At 40.9% G+C, this 16,559-nt stretch overlaps 1 protein-coding gene across 18 annotated transcripts in view; it reads left to right on the forward strand.

Annotated features, from left to right (window-relative positions):
* arvcfb (ARVCF delta catenin family member b) overlaps positions 1–16,559 on the forward strand; it is a 271,561-nt gene that overhangs the window by 71,919 nt on the left and 183,083 nt on the right. For 11 of the 18 annotated variants that reach the window (XM_059654918.1, XM_059654921.1, XM_059654920.1 and 8 more), the window contains one exon: positions 15,088–15,168. The exons of 5 other annotated variants lie outside the window; for them this stretch is intronic. The gene's annotated coding sequence lies outside the window, so the exon portion shown is untranslated. Of the gene's footprint in view, positions 1–10,603; positions 10,830–15,087; positions 15,169–16,559 lie in introns of those variants that run through there. 2 more of the 18 variants (XM_048556416.2, XM_048556425.2) reach the window with 2 other exon arrangements.

Below are 16,559 nucleotides of genomic sequence, written 5' to 3' on the forward strand. Positions count from 1 at the left end.
TACGCAGCACTCTGTGTCAAAAAGTTATTCCTCTGATCCTTTTTTCGCCTGTCTCCTTAAACCTTTAACTCTCTCCCACTGAAATTATTCTACAGAGGTTGGTATCCTATCATCAAGCATCTGTTTATTTACACATGCACAGGACATGGAATCTGACCTGCTAGTTCAGAGCCGGTCTCTAGAGTGAGGAGAATCAGGGAACTGATAATCAGAGCTCCACCAGACCAATCACATTCCAGTCATTGCACCCACCATAGGAAAAAGACCATAACTGTGCATCCTATCCACACCCCCACATGATTTTATAAACTTCTCAGGTCACCCCTCAGCCTTTGCTACCCCAGGGAGGAAAGCCCCAGTCTGTTCAGCCTGTTGGTTTAACTCAAATGCTCCAGTCCCAGCAACATGCTTGTAAATCTTCTCTGCACCCTCCCTACAGAAAGGCGAAAGGAATTTAATGCAGTACTCTTTAAAAGTGGCCTCACTAGTGTCCTGCCCATCTGGGGTAAATTGAGGCTGTAGTTGAAAAAGCCCCATTTAAAATGGCAGTGGTTCTGTATGTGCCCTCTTTTTGTTTTGCTGCCTATCTCTGATTTTGCAAAATTTGCATAGGTTAATCTGAGCAGTTTAGTCACAAACAGCCTAATGACTGTAGATTATGATAGAAATTTGATGTATCTCGAACTGGCAGTGAATAGTTTTTCTTTTTGGTTTTGATTTTTCCATGTGGGCAATACCATCATGGAGTGTTGTCGGGCTAAAATTCTTGAACGGATACAAGTATCAACCCATGAAAGCAATATCTTTTCACTGAATCTTTTCTATACAATTTAGTGTGAAAATAAGGAACAGATCTACAGAACTTTTTTGAAGCTTTCTTCTGTATTGAAGACCAAATATATCGAACTGATGTTTTTGAGTTCCCTAGAAATATATTTGGAGCTTGCACAAAAATAAGTGAACGGCGGCACGGTGGCTCAGTGGTTAGCACTGCAGCCTTGCAGTGCCAGGGACCTGGGTTCAGTTCCCGCCTCTGGCGACTGCGTGGGGTTGGCACATTCCCCCGTGTCTGTGTGGGTTTCCTCCTGGTGCTCTGGCTTCCTCCCACAGTCCAAAGATGTGCAGGCTAGGTGGATTGGCCATGCTAAATTGCCCATAGTGTTCAGCGGTGTGTGGGTTATAGGGGGGATGGGTCTGGGTGGGATGCTTCAAGGGGTGGTGTGGACTTGTTGGGCCGAATGGCCTGTTTCCACACTGTAGGCAATCTAATCTAATATGTGCGTATACGTTTATGAATATATTTGGTTTGATTCCTGCTGATATGAAGAATACAAGTATAAATTACGTCTTTTTTTTTGGAATGACTGTATAGGGAACAGTGACAGTTTAAGATGAAGCAGCTTGTTTGGTTTTGGTTCTGAATGTTAGCTAAAATTCCAAGATGTCTAATGCACAAAACTTAAGCCACTTGGCTCATTAATTTGAGGTCCACATGGAATAACCAATGATTGTGTATAGAGGAACTTGGGGTTTTTTAGTGTTAAAATGCATGATTAGACTTGTACACAACATATGAACTGACTCTCTCTCTCAATTTTGTGAATCATAATAGGTTTGGAAGCACAAATTTGTAATGTTGAAGTGCAGAATGACCATGTATTCGGTCATCTCATGGGTCACATCACTAAACATGAAAAGATCTCTTCTCTTCTGACTTATTTCAAACCATGTTGACAAATCATGTAAAGTACATTTTACAAGGTATTTTACACTCTGGTTATTAAAAACATTTTGGGTGGAACAATCCAGAGCTTCATGAGTGGCATGTGTACGTTTATCATATTGGCTTTAGGAATTGCCAAAAAGTGAAATAATTCTGCAGGGATTAATTATTTGCTGAGACTTGCAGCAGGGCATGGGAGGACAGTAAAAGTGCCTCAAGACAATTGGAGTCCAACAAGTGTTTAAAAACTATTCATTTGTCAGAGTAAATCTAATGGCTACAGGGCACATGTCAGAAGTATGATACAAGACTTCACTTGCTTGGACTGTGCACCTCTAACAATACTTGAAGCTTGATACTGTGCAGGGTGAAGCAGGTCATTTGATTTGCAACTATATATACCTCCTTGATGCTGCCAGGCCTGAGTTTTTCCAGCAATTTTCATTTTGTTTTTGTCTCTAACTGGCTTTTCACTCTTCATATCTAGGATTTAGATTCTTTTTGTGCGTTGAAAAGGACAGGTTATTCCTTATTGAAACAATGTTATCATATTGCATGTCTTTCGCTGATTGTAATTGAAATTACTTTTTGCTGAAGCAGTGCAGCGAAGTGTCTGTTTGAAATCACTCTTGGCTTGTTTGGCAACAGGACTAAAGGCAACTTCAAACAAAGATTTTTAAACTTGTCAACGGCAGCAAGTTAGCACTTTGCTTCCGAATACTTACGGCTCATTTTAAGAGGTTGCTCTCTTTGTTTGGAGTTTTGGTCTGGTTTTTAAAATTATGGTGAACTCCATTAGCAAGTGTCTCCTGAAAGTTGAGTTGATATTCTTCACTGGCATTTAATGTGTTTTATTTAGGTCCAGTAATTAACAAAATATTCAAGGATGGCCATCCTATTCCATCTGTCAAATGGATTAAACCTTGGACAGGTTGGGCTAAAAAAAACCTATGAATTCATTGGAATCTAAGTGACCCACTGTTTAGGCATTTTACCAGTGTCTTGACCTATCTGGAGGTCAGTCCTGTATACAATATAAGCCTTACTTTTATTTATTCATTAGATGAAAATTTGGAAAACTACTGTGAATGGCAGCAAAATTGATCCACATCTTAAAACTCAGCCACTGAAAAGTTGTCTCTCACTGGACTAGTCATCTTAGACATAGTGAGATAAGACTTGGCAAGCATAACATTTAGATGTGCTAAATCAGTCTCACCAAATGTTGTCAAATAATTTTGTTTTTTTTGGTGGAGGGAAACTGCAATGACTCCACAACTGCACAGGGTGGTGACACCTGTGACAATGGGGCTTGCTGATAGTCTGTAACAGTGGGGGAGGTGGTCAGAGACTTATCACAGTGCAGGAAACATAGAGTAATGGAGCGAGAGGGGTGAAAAATATGAACAACTTAGGAAAGTGGGTGGAGGGAGCAGTTTAATCAGCTCACTTCGAAAGTCAGTGGCAGGAAGTAAAAATAAAAGGAAAAATACATGAACATGTGCGTATACATTTATGAATATATTTGGTTTGTTTGCTGCATGTATGAAGAATGCAAGTATAAATTGTCATTTTTTTTGGAACAAAAATTTGCTGGAAAAGCTCAGCAGGCTACTTTGTTTTTGTTCCCTTGAGTGATGTGGTATCACTGGCCAGCACTTATTACCCATCCAAAGTTGGTTGATTGTCACTTTTTATTCTAAGTACAATGAAAAGCTTTGTTTGTGAGAAATACAGGAAGATCATAGTAAGCAAGGACATAAATGCTTGGATAAAGTGAGGCATACAGGTTGCACTGCACAGGAGGTGCCCAAAGCAAGATCAATATAAACAAGATCAGCGTTATTTGAGTCTACAGTCTATTCATCAGTCTAATAACAGCAGGGAAGAAGCTGTCCTCAAACTTGGTGCGTCTTCCAGCTTCTTTGTCTTGTGCCTGACGGACATTCATTGTAGGAGAGCATTCCTGTGGTGGGAGGGGTCTTCGATGTTGGTAGCCTTTCCATGGTAAGGAGAAGTGTAAATGGAGTCCACGGGAGGTTTGCATCCTCGATGGTCTGGGCTGTGCATAAACTTTCTGTCGTTTCTTGCGTTTCTGGGCAGAGTAGTACCGGACAGTGTGCTTTCAATGATGCATCTGTGGGATTTGGTGAGGGTCTTTATGGACATGCTGAACTTCCTGAGGAAGATGAGGCATCCTGCCTTCTTGACCGTCCCATCAACGTGGGAAGTCCAGGTCGTGATGTTGGTTATTGTCACTCCTTGGAGCCTGGTGCTGTCAACCCTCAACCTCCATTCCATTGATATAAATGGGGGTGTGTTCTCTTGTTTTCTTTCTGAAGTCATTGATCAATGATCAGTTCTTTTCATTTTGTCAGCATTTGAAAGGCTGTTGTCATTTGCACTCTGCCACCAAGCCCTCTGTCGCCTTTCTCTATTCTGACTCACTGTTTGATACCCATCCTACCACAGTGCTGTCATCAGCAACTTGTGAAAGCTATTCGTTCGGAATTTGGCTACATAGTTTTGGATGTACAGTTGGGGACCCCAGTATTGAAGGTTTTTGTGGATGAGGTATGGTTGTCTGTCCTCACTGGTTCAGGAAGCTGACAATGTCGTTGCCGGGGAAGCTAAGACTTCCAGAGTTTTGAAATCAGTCTGGACAGGATAATGGTGTTGAAGGTAGAGCTGTAGTCAATGAGCAGGAGTCTGAAACAAAAATCAAGTTGTGGGAAAAGCTCAGCAGGTCTGGCAGCATCTGTAGAAGAGAAAACAGTTAACGTTTCAGGTCTGGTGACCCTTCCTCAGAACTCAGGAGTCTGAGAAAGGTGCCAGTAATTAGGGAAGCAATTGAGGTTTTGTTGTCCAAATGTTCCTGGGATCTGTGCGTGGCCAGGGAAATGGTGTCTACTGTGGACCTGTTAGCTCAGTAGGTTTTTCCAAAATCATCATAATGCTTCTATCTAAATTTGATTGTGAAACTACCAAGTATGCTTGGCTGTGTGCTCCTTCTTTGGTACTGAACTGTCATTCTCAGAACCTGTTCTTAATTTACCTTAATAGAGGCATTTCACCTAATCAGCTTGTTAGTTGGGTCCAGAAAGTTACTTAATAACTATTTTGGATTGTTCACAACAGCAATAGAATTTGAAGAATGCTAAAACACACAGTCTAATCCCTCCAATCTATTTCGCTGAAGAGAAGCAACATCAGCACACCATATGTAAAACTTGATCAACATTCAAATCTACCTCTAAATGAAGATTGCAGCTCAATCAGTGATAGATCTCGAAATCCTTGCTGGAATCTTGGAACTTTTTTACGGAAAAGCATAGACAGAGAAAATAAGACCAGGAATAGGTCATCCAACATGACCCTGGATGGTCCTCTGTCTTGAAGCTGTGTTTTTGTCATTGTGCCGCTTGAAGCCTTTAATCCCCAGAAATTTATGTCACGCTTTCTCAGATGTGTTCAATTTCTTGATTTCCATTGATTTCTGTGTAGAAACTTTTATGTAGGTTCTCCAGACTGATGGCGACGATGACTGGTTTGGAGTAGGAGAGATTGGGTTGAATGGGCCTATGTTACCTGGATTTCAGAAAATTACAAGGGGATCTCATTGAAATGTACGAAATTCTGACGGGCCCAACAGACTGGATGCTAGCATGGGTGCCTCCCCTGGTGTGGAGGTCTAAGAGAATAGGTCAGAGTATAAAGATACATGGTGGATTTGTAGGTCCTGAGGGTGTTGGGAAATGTAGTTAGAGGGTGATGGTGAGTATCGTGTTTTCTTCACTAGAACCATAAACTGAACACAGAGTAGTTAAACTTGAACAGGCAAAGGGAGTAATTTATTGTCTGTCTCTATACTCTGCAGCTGGTTTTTAAATTGTCTTGATAGCTTCCCCCTCAGGTTCAGCAGACCTGACTTAAAGGGGCAACACACACCCAACTCCCCTCCAGTCTACATTGACACGATGAGTCTTCCAAGGATTTGGCGATTCTGAGGAGACTATCTCCTCATTTTGGGAACTTTTTTTGTATCGTCATCTCCCAGGGTTCTGGAAGCCCCTGTTGTTCCCCAGAAATGTTCTTTTGGCTGTTATTCTGTGACAGTGCTATTATCTCCATCCTGGGTCTGGTCAACCTTAGCTCTGAGGTGCACGACTTGGTCGACGCCATTGGTCCCCATCTGGACAGGTTCCATATTCTGAGGTGTAATGCCCATATGGTCTATCTTGTCCTGTGGCGGAGCGTGCAGATGATTCCTGGAGCGACAGCAGAGTGAGTCCTTGGAGGCCGGTATGTAGAAGCAGTATGGCTTCATGCTCTTAGGCCTGCGGACGTGGACTGGAACTTAAGTACTTTTGGTCACTTCACTGTTCCATATTTTTTAAACTCTACAAACACTTATTTTTCCTCGAAAATTTGTACCTGCGATGGTTGCCTTTAATGGCACCATTGTGAAAAAACAAAAATATGGCTGTATTTCTGTACTGAAGTATGTGATAATAAAGGATATTCTATTCCATTTCTCCAGACCAGTTTATTACTAGTTTGCACCGTTTGTGGCAACGGGCTGCTTTAAGCTGCTTTCACTGCTGGGATCTGTTTGTGTTTAATTCTGGGCCTATATGGCTTCTTCTCTTTTTGGAATATCTTCAAAAATCTTCAAATTTGAATTGTGAGGTTCCTGCCTTGTGACCATCTGTCCTTTTTGATTATGCTCTGCCAACTCTCGGGTCTCTTCAAACTCTAGATATTAAAACATGGTTCTCAGCTGGCAATTTGAAAATCAAAGATGCTGATGAACATGGATTGTCATGTGTGATGTCTTCCAGTATGTGCTAAGGAACTTGTTACTAGCCTAGTAAACCCTCTCCTTGAGGCCTTTAAGGCCTGATGTACAAACTTGTCTGCTGTTTTTTTGTGGCTCATTAGAGCCATAGAACATGAGGGAGATACAGGATAAACGTGAACCGGGAATATTCTATTAGAAGTGTTTCAGTTCGACAGTTGTTTTTTCGACCCCCACCACCACCCCACCCTGGTCACTTGACGTCCCAAAGGGGTAGCTCACATCAAACGATATAACAGTGGGAGTGAAGAAATTGGCCGTGATGTTTGTTGGAGAGTCTAGGTGTACCAATCTTGGGGAATAACATTTAAAAAGGTTCGTTCAAATATCCGTTTGTGGTCAGATAGCACACCAAAGCTCAATTTCAGTGTGAAGAACTGTTTCACCGTTAAAATCGCTTGTGAATATTAATGCCAAGAAAATGAACTTTCGGTAGGTGCTCCTGTGCTCAGGAGACGAAAACTGGAGGATCAGGAAAGTGAACCTTTGCATTTGATGTTCAAGACTTTGGCTAATTATGGAGTGTGCTTAAAAAACAGTATTTCTAAATGAGTGATCTGTAATTGTGGGAGTGACAAGTTGTTGTCTCCCAGAGCACAAACTGACTATTAGTTGCACATGTGGCAGTTCTTCAGTTGACGTGTGGATTATGATTCACAGATGTATTTTCACTATAAGTTAGTGGTGAGGGTACTTGATGTGGGTGAGTTTAAATTAAATCATAAGTCAAGTGTGACGTTGGAGTTTGCTGCTACATTTAGAATGTGATGCCATGCTTAAGTATTTTAAGCTTGAAAGCCGTCACAACAGGAATTACTGATAATGGGAACTGCAGATGCTGGAGAATCCAAGATAGCAAAGTGTGGAGCTGGATGAACACAGCAGGCCAAGCAGCATCTCAGGAGCACAGGAGCTCTCTGATGAGGGGTCTAGGCCCGAAACGTCAGCTTTTGTGCTCCTGAGATGCTGCTTGGCCTGCTGTGTTCATCCAGCTCCACACTGTGTTACAACAGGAATTACTGTTTGGCAAGAAACTTGAAACACTGGTCACAGCAGAAAAATAACCTGCCTTGTGGGTGATATCACTCAGCTCTCCATACTATTTGATGAAAGCAGGAAATCTTGGTTTGTATGCAGTTGCCATCAAAAAGAGTTTCACATCATGATTCTCCTGCAGTCAGACTCTGGAATTCCTGCAGTCTTACTGTAAATTATCCCTTAATGGAAGCAATTACATCTTTAATCAGCAAAGAAGTATGCAATTCTAAAAATATGTTAGAAACCTGCAAAATCACGCTTTCTTGTTCTCCACAACCTGTTTCTCAAAATGCAGCAGAATAGTTACAGAGCTCCTTTGCAATGTTGCATGTTTATCCCTACGCTCTGATAACTTAGGCCTTTTGTTCCTCATTCTTTCTAGTAGTTGCTCAGTAATAACGGGCTCAATGATGCCCAGTTTGGGTTCCATCAGGGCCACTGAGCTCTTGACCTCATTACAGCCTTGGTTCAAATATAACAGCTGAATTCCAGAGGCGAGGTGAGAGTGACATCACTTGAAATCAAGGTTGCATTCGCCCAGGTGTGGCATCAAGGAGCCCGAGAAAAACTGGAATCAATGGATATGAGACGAAAAGTGTCCAGTGGTTGGAGTCATACCTCACATATAGGAAGATGGTCGTGGTTGTTGGAGGTCAATCATCTTAGCTCCAGGACATCTCTAGTGATTCCTCAGCAAAGTGCCCTCAGACCAGCCATCTTCAGCTGCTTCATTAATGATCTTACCTCCATCATAACGTCAGGAGTGGGGATGTTTGCCAATGATTGGAGCTGAATATTTTGCATTTGTGACTCCTCAGACACTGAAGCAGTTGGTACTCAAATGCAACAAGACCGGGACAAATCCAGGCTTGGGCTGGCAAGTGGCAAGTGACATTTGTGCCCCAAAAATGCCAGGTTATGACCATCACCCCTTGACTTTTAATGGTGTTTCCGTCACTGAATGCCCCACTATCTACATCCTGGGGGCTGTCATTGACCAGAAACTCAACTGGACTCACCACATAAACACAGTGGCTACAAGAGCAGGCCAGAAGCTAGGAATACTGTGGCAAGTAACTCACCACCTGACCCCTCAAAACCTCATTTATGGGGCACAATTCTGGAGTGTGACGCAATACTCCCCACTTGCGTGGACAGATGCAGCCTCAACAACCCTCAAGCAACTTGAACCATCCAGAGTGCAACAGTCCTCTCGGTGCTATATCCACAAGCATCCAGTTCCTCCACCACTGACACTCAGTAGCTGCAGTGTGTACTGGCAACAAGATGCATTGCTGAAATTCACCAAGGATCCTCAGACAGTATCTTCCAAACCCACAACCACTTCCAGCTAGAAGGACAAGGGCAGCAGACATCTGGGAATACCATCACCTTCCAGTTCCAATCCAATTCACTCACTGTTGTGACTTGGACACATACTGCCTTTCCTCCTTTGTCGCTGTGTCAAAATCCTGGAATTTCCTCCTTTTGAATAGCATTGTGGGCCAGCCTATGGCAGGTGGACTGCTGCAGTTCAAGAATGCAGCCCACCACCTTGGTAAGGGATGGGCAAAAAATGCTTGTCAGCCAGTGGCACTCCTATCCTGCAAATGAATAGGAGAAAAAAAAAACGCTTCTTCTACTTGTGCTGGGAAAATAAGTTCTTTCTGAGGTTTCAGTAGAGTCCCACACCCCCCCAAAAGAAACAGAGTGCGGTACTTCGAGTGACCTGCAACTGTGTACATTTACTGTAATCTGGGGTTGATCTGAAATTTTTGAGGTTCTTCTCTACCTTTTTGCCCTAATTCCACTACAAACATCTGCCCTCTTCATGGCACTCATTGATTGTTACAAACCAATTGCAGCAATGTTGTAATATAACAAGATTTGAGCTGTGTGAGTAATTCATAGTTGTGTAAACCCTACAGTGTGCGTTCAAATTAACTGCTGACTTTGCATATGTAACATGTGCAAAACAGTGTTGCAAACTATTGAAATGATGTAGAAATTATCCCCTGCCCTGTTTTTACTGCAGCTTGAAGATTACACATCTTAGAAGGGGTCTCTGGAAAAGGTTATTGGCTTCCATAATTATTCTGACATGTTAACCAAAAGAACTGTGGATGCTGTAAATCAGGCACAAAAAGTTGCTGGAAAAACTCAGCAGGTCTGGCAGCATCTGTGGAGGAGAAAACAGCGTTCATGTTTCGGGTCCGGTGACCCTTGCTCCGTTCTGAAGAAGTTCTGACCTGCTGAGCTTTTGCAGCAACTTTTGTTTTTATTCTGGCATGTTAGTCAGATCAAAAGATGACAATGGCTTTCATTTTGTCTTTATTTCTGAAAATAAAATTGCAGTGGCCCATTGAAATTTTGCATCATTGCTTAGACTGCTTCAGAACCGAATAGAATAAATGGAAGCAGAATTAGCTGTACCTGGATCTTGAGCTGAAGTGTGTCATTGCTATATAAAATAATACCTCATCAGTTTTGGAGAGAAAAATGAGCTCATGAATGGTTAAGTCAGCAGCAAACTCGAGCTGCTTATACGAATTCAAGCGATTAACATATTTTACTTTGAAGATTTTAAACAGCATTTCCGTCACTGATATTCTGTTTGGTTCCCGAATTTGCATTTCTGAAGCAAATCCTGTGTTTGAAAATTTAAAGCATGAGAGAGCTCCAGCTTAGTAAGATAGCTAAAACACCAAAGTTCCCCATTTAATCATGGGAAAATCCAGCATGTTTGAAGCCTTTTTTGTACCGTGCAATAACTAGTTTTGAGAAACAAATTTTTCCAGCAGGACTGTTAAGGTTTTTTTGTTGATTATTTGAACTTTAACTTGATTTGCTCTCAGCCATGGCTCAGAGTACCCATTTGTTCCTATTTGAGTCAGAAGATCATATGATCAAGCCTCTCTTTAACACACAACCCAGACTGACTGTATGATTCGGAGGATTGTGCTTACGGCAGTGCAGAACTGTTCTTAGTGCATTTTATTTGGGAACTAGGAGCCGAGTTCTGCCAGTGTTTTCAGCTGAAATCATTAAGAAAAATTATTCAGCAGTTTATTTCATACGTTATGTTTGGTTGTCGTTCCTCTCCATTGTGACATTTTTCATTCATTTCTGCATTTTGGAAGTTTTTTGATTTTTTTTTTGAGAAATACTTCAAAATCCCTTCAGGCCACAACAGCTGCTTAAGATATGCAGGTTTGTCCTATCACTTTAAAATGATTTTTTTTTAAAAAAACTATGCTACGAAGTGATAGACCTGGTTCATGACTATGATTGACCATTTTTGTTTCTAGAGGTCAGAGGGACAGGTTATGCTACAGTCAGATGAAATATGCACAAGTGACTGGCTTGTATTCCATCTAAACACTTGCATTGACTAGCTGTTCAACTCGAATGTTGTAAATTCACTTCAGGATTCTTCCAAACAGCATGTGTGTGGAGAGTTCTTCTGCTTTTGAAAGAAGATAAATTGGGAGAACAAATGGTTCATTAACTGAAATGAATCAGACTGCGTTAGTTGCAGGCTGATAGTACTGTGGGCTCAACAGAAGCCAGTTTTTGAGAGGAATAGAACAGGCTTTCCATATTGAAGATGTCCTGGTCCCTCGGCCTGAACTTGAACCCCTTCAGTTTCCTTTGTTAGTGGAAAAATGTACTGTTGACTGAGTCAAATGTGTTGTTTACTTGAATGAGAGTGATGTGTTTTCACTTCCTGTATATGTTGTTTAACAATGTTCTTGTGCCTTGATCTTGTCAAGAAATATCAATCTCAATTGTTAGTAATTGAGCATCTCTCACACATACATTCAAATATCTCCTTGTCTTTTTAAAGGCATTTTTAAAAGAAGTTGAAGAAAAAGCCATTGATGCATTTCAAGTCAAATCAGAAGTTTCTGAAAATCCTTGCACAAATAATCATTGCGTCTTTCATTGATCCTCAAGGTCACTTGTATCTCCAAAGGGGCTTTTCCTGATTTAAATTTAGAGATTTTGCTATCAATTACTTTATTATACCTTGGAATCTCTTTATCATTTGAGTCTTTTGGTGGAACAATAATTTTTATTCTTCAAGATTGGGCATTGCTGGAAAGCTATGTCTTGGTCATTAATCACTAATTGCTTTTAAAGGTGGTGGTGAGCCACCCTGTTAAACATTACAGTCTATTCAGTATATGTACGCCCACAGTATTATTAGAGAAGCAGATCCAAGATAGACGCAGTAATACTGAAGTAATAGTCATGGTACTTTCAAGTCCAGATGCTTTGTGACTTAGAGGGAGAAACACCGGGTAGTTTTGTTCCTGTGCAGCAATTGTCTTAATCAAAATGGTCAAATGTTTGGAAGTTGCTGCTGGAGAACTTTGAGTTACTGCTGTCCATCTTGTAGTTAGTACGCACTACATCTCTTTTTGGGTGTTAGGGGAAAGGATGTTTTTGTTGATGTTTGGGGAGTTAATCAAGCAGTTTGCTTTGCTTTGTTCTGGATGACATCAAGCCTCTTGATTGGGGTTAAAGTTCCTCACATCAGGCAGGTGGCAAGTATTCCATCAGACTCCTGAGTTGTGCTTTCTGGACAAGTTTTGGAAGATAGGAAGATGAGTCATTCCACCACAGAATTCCTAGCCTTGACCTGCATTTATCACCAATAGGGGAGATTTCAGTTGTGATGACATCATTGAATACCAAGAGAAGATGGTTGGATTTTCTCTTGTTCATGGCGATCACTGCCTAGCATGCACAGCACAAATCAGTCTGAAGTAATGACCCAAGTCTAATATGGCTTAGGTTTTCCTTGCTATGTTTGTACAAAACTGATTTCTGTTTTGGAGGAGTGATTAATGACACTGAATATTGTGTAATCATCAGCTAACCACCCTAATTATGATCTTTTGAGGGAAGTCATGGATGAAGCAGCTGAGGATGGTTGCGCCCTACACTACCCTTAGGAATCCTGCAATAATGTCCTGGGATTGAGGTGATTTTTAAAAACCACAACTATCTTCTAGAAGTTATACAAGTCCATATTTGACTGCAGTTTAGCAATATCTCTCTTTCGTGCCACAGTTGGTAGAGTAATGACTTAATACCAAGGACAATCATTCTTAACTTGTACTGGCTTGGACCAAGGCTGTAATGAGGGTAGGAGCTGAGTAGCATTGGCTGAGCCCAGAGTGAGCATTCATAACCAGGAAGTAAAGTTTGAATCCACTGTCGATTTACTGTTTGATAATTGCAGTGATCATCAGGCATCGTCTGATGGAATGGTGGTTTGCTAGATTGGATTTATGCATGTTGCACGCAGGTATGCCTGGGCAGTTTACCGTGTTGACAGCTGAATTTAAAAAAAAAAAAATTTATATTGAAGTAGCGTGGCTAGTGACCTACCTCAAACTGGAGCAGGGGTCTTCAGCACAGTTTTACAAATGTCAGTTTCATCTCCTTTTGCAAAATCTAATGCCTTGAGTTTGTTGATTATCGTGAGGATAAGTCAAATTGGCTGAATGCTGGTGTTTTGTGATGCTGCAGACCTGCAAAAAAAGGCTGGAAATGGATCATCCAGCTGGCATTTTGAGCTGAAGAATGTTGCGAATGTTTTATCTTTATTTTTGCACTGATGCCATAATGTCCTGAAATTGAGGATAGAGATAACTGTGGGACTTTGTCCTGTTGTTTCATTGTCCACTGGAATGTGATTGGTTCTGCTGCGTGCAATGAGCTTAGACCAATCAGTTTTATGCAGGCTCATTTTGTCAGTCTGTTGCATACTGCTTCAATTGTTTGACAAACTAGTGCTATGTTCAAGCTTCACAAAGTTGAAATCTCAATTTTTAGGTATGCTTGCTCCTGTTCCCTGCAAGTCCTTCTACACTTGACCTGTGGTTGATCTTAATACAGATGTATAGGCATGCACAGTAAAAGGAACAAGAAAATGTGTTCTTTACAATAAATAAGGAAGAGGAAAATCACAGTGCTCAAATCCTGAGACGAAAGCAGAACTTTCTGGGGCTCAAAGAATCATTTCATAAAATCTACCCTGACCAGTTGATCTGACGTTTTTGTACCATCTAACCTTTCACGTTGAGAGACCTCTTCTTTCTTGGCATAAATTTCTGACTCTCTCTTGGAGGCACAGAGGTGATACAGGTTATTCGCTGTTTATTTTCATTTTAGATTTTAGTCTGGCAGTTTAGACTGTAAATTCCATGGATCATTGAACAGGATTTTCACCCGCATGTGTACTTAGTCCTGTTGTTCAAACCAAGCTGGTTGTCTCGCTTCATAGAAACTGCTGATCTAAGCTGACTTCAGCTTCCCTTTCAAAAACTGATTCTTCCTAAATGCTGTTAACAAGCAAAGCAGCCCATTGTTATCTCCATCAAATGTCACTTTTTTTCGCTCACGGGTAGACAGTGAATGTTAGGGAGCCTGCTTATGGTTAGGAGTCAATGGGCCACACCCAAGAACGGTCACTGTTCAAAGGTACTTGTGTATTGATACTTTTGTTCATCAAGGTTTACTGATGACACTTGGCATTCTTGTTTTAAGAAAAATTTTGTTCATTTCTAATCTTGGTATGTACATGTTTATGAATGGATTCCCACCTCAGCTGCTCGTCTTGGTCCTACAAAGTACTGTGTGTGGTAACACCTAGAGTACCACTGCAACTGTATATGGGATGATTGTGTCTTGATGTCGTCTGTAGTTTTAAAAAACAAAGACATTTTGGACAGCTATGTGCATCGGAAAGGTCTGGAGAGTTACAGGCCAAATGCAGGAAAATGGGACTAGTTTAGTTTGGGAAACTTTGTCGGCACAGACAAAGGGGGTCAGTCTCTGCTCTATGACTCTCTGACTCTATCTCATAATACCAGATCTTTGATACATTGAAATCTTTGATTACCAGAGTATCTTTTAAACAACACTAAGCTAGAGCTATTTTGTTATGTATGTGCAGTTATTTAGAATGCACCTAGCTCTCAATTCATATGAGAACATTGCTTATATCCGCTTTCTCAAGATTTTAACTTCTCAGAAGTAAAGTTGTTAATTTTATTGCTGTGGAGATTGTTCTCCAGTGTTGCTGTCTTGGTTGCGTTTTCCACATTGCGATTTGCTTAGGCCATACTGGAGCTCTTGTGCAGAATAAATTGGGGCAAATTATCAATTTTTGTTTGAAGTTCAAAATGTGGAGCTGTGTTGGAGGGAGGAGGAAGAACAGGTCTCGTGTCTGTTTGTATATATTTAAGTACAGAATTTCAATAGGCTTCACTTTTTAATGGTGTGTCAAAGTGCATTGCTACAAATTTTTGTTTCCACGTTCAGACTTACAATGGGAACAAGTTGCATAGTTGTTCTATTCAACCACTATTTTAAAACATAAATTTATTCTACTATTGTTTCAATAATAAGATTTCAAGGTCTCAGTTGATTTTTCAAATTTTTTGCACAACAGGTTTCCTGAAAAACAGTCTAAGCCAGTTGTGGATCAAATGTCTAGCATCTGACAGGTTTCTTCTGCAGAACACTACACAGGGTAGGTATCAGTCTTTTTTTCAGTTGTGATAGTTGATAACCTTTATTGGTGCTCCATTTCTTGATTTTAGAGGACAGTATGTTTTCGTGTTCATATCTTGATGAAGTGAAATCTGTAAGTTTAAAAGTAGGGCAAGGCCTATGGAAAAAAGACAAGAGAAGGGCCTGGACTGCGCTGTAGTGTTCTATGTTCTACATATGAACAATGGTTTTGGTCTTTTAGAACTCTGTGATCTTTTTAGTTTTTTTTTATTTTGGGAGCTGAAGGACTATGGATAGCAGCTTGTCTTTTTTTCATTAAGAGGAGAGCGAACAAACTGTTACTTGTTTGAGGCCAGGCCTGGAAGGTTGCTTGCAGATTGATTCTTGTTAAAAGTGCCCTTAAACGCTTCGATTCTGTAGAGGCATAATGTTCAAACATCTGTTAAACCTTCTTCCCCTCTCAACTTAAACCTATGCTCTCTGGTATTTGACGTTTCCACCTTGGGTAAAAGACTGCCTATCTACCCTATGCCATGACTGATGAAGGCAAGCATACCATACACCACCTTTTGACATCTTATCCACTTGTGTTTTCACTTTTAGGGAGGCATGAACTTGGATACAAGATTTTTCAAGGGTCCTGCCATTTACTGTATGCTTTCCTTTTGCATTTAACCTACCAAAATGCATTGCCTCTCCCTTGTTTGGATTAAAGCTCATCTGTCATTCCTCCACCTAACTTTCTAACTGAATCATATCCTGTTGTATCTTTTGATAATCTGCCTCACTATCCATAAATCCACCTTTTTTTTTAGAAAATGTCATCCGCAAACTTAAGGCGACCTATGTTTTAATCCAAAACATCCAGTTAGCATTTCTGGCTGAAGATTGCTGAGAATATGTTGGCCTTGTTTTTTAATGAGTTGGGCAGTTTCATCATTGTGGATATTTGTGGATCATCCACCTCCAGTGAGTTGGCTAATTGTCCATCACTATTGACGACTGGATACGGCAGGACTACAGAGCTTAGATCTATTCTGTTGATGGTGGCATTGCTAAGCTTTGTCTATCACTTGCTGCTTATGCTGTCTGGCATGCACGTTGTTGTATTTGGTAACTTCAGGTTGACCCCTCATTTTTTATGTCGAATGCTGATGCTGCTCTGGCTCCCTCCTTTGAACCCGGGTTGATCTCCGAACTTAATGGTAATGGTTGAGTGGGAGATATCCTGGGCCATGACTTTGAATTGTGCTGGATTACAATTCTGCTGTTGATGGACAACAGTGCCTCATGATGTACAGTCTAGAGTTTCTAGATCCATTCAAAGTCTGAGTAAACATTTGTTTCCACATCAATAAATGTGAATCTCATTGTGTACTACATCTTAGAAAAAGAATAACACTGAATAGT

Source organism: Stegostoma tigrinum, chromosome 26 (assembly GCF_030684315.1).
Source record: "Stegostoma tigrinum isolate sSteTig4 chromosome 26, sSteTig4.hap1, whole genome shotgun sequence".
NCBI lineage: Eukaryota > Metazoa > Chordata > Chondrichthyes > Orectolobiformes > Stegostomatidae > Stegostoma > Stegostoma tigrinum.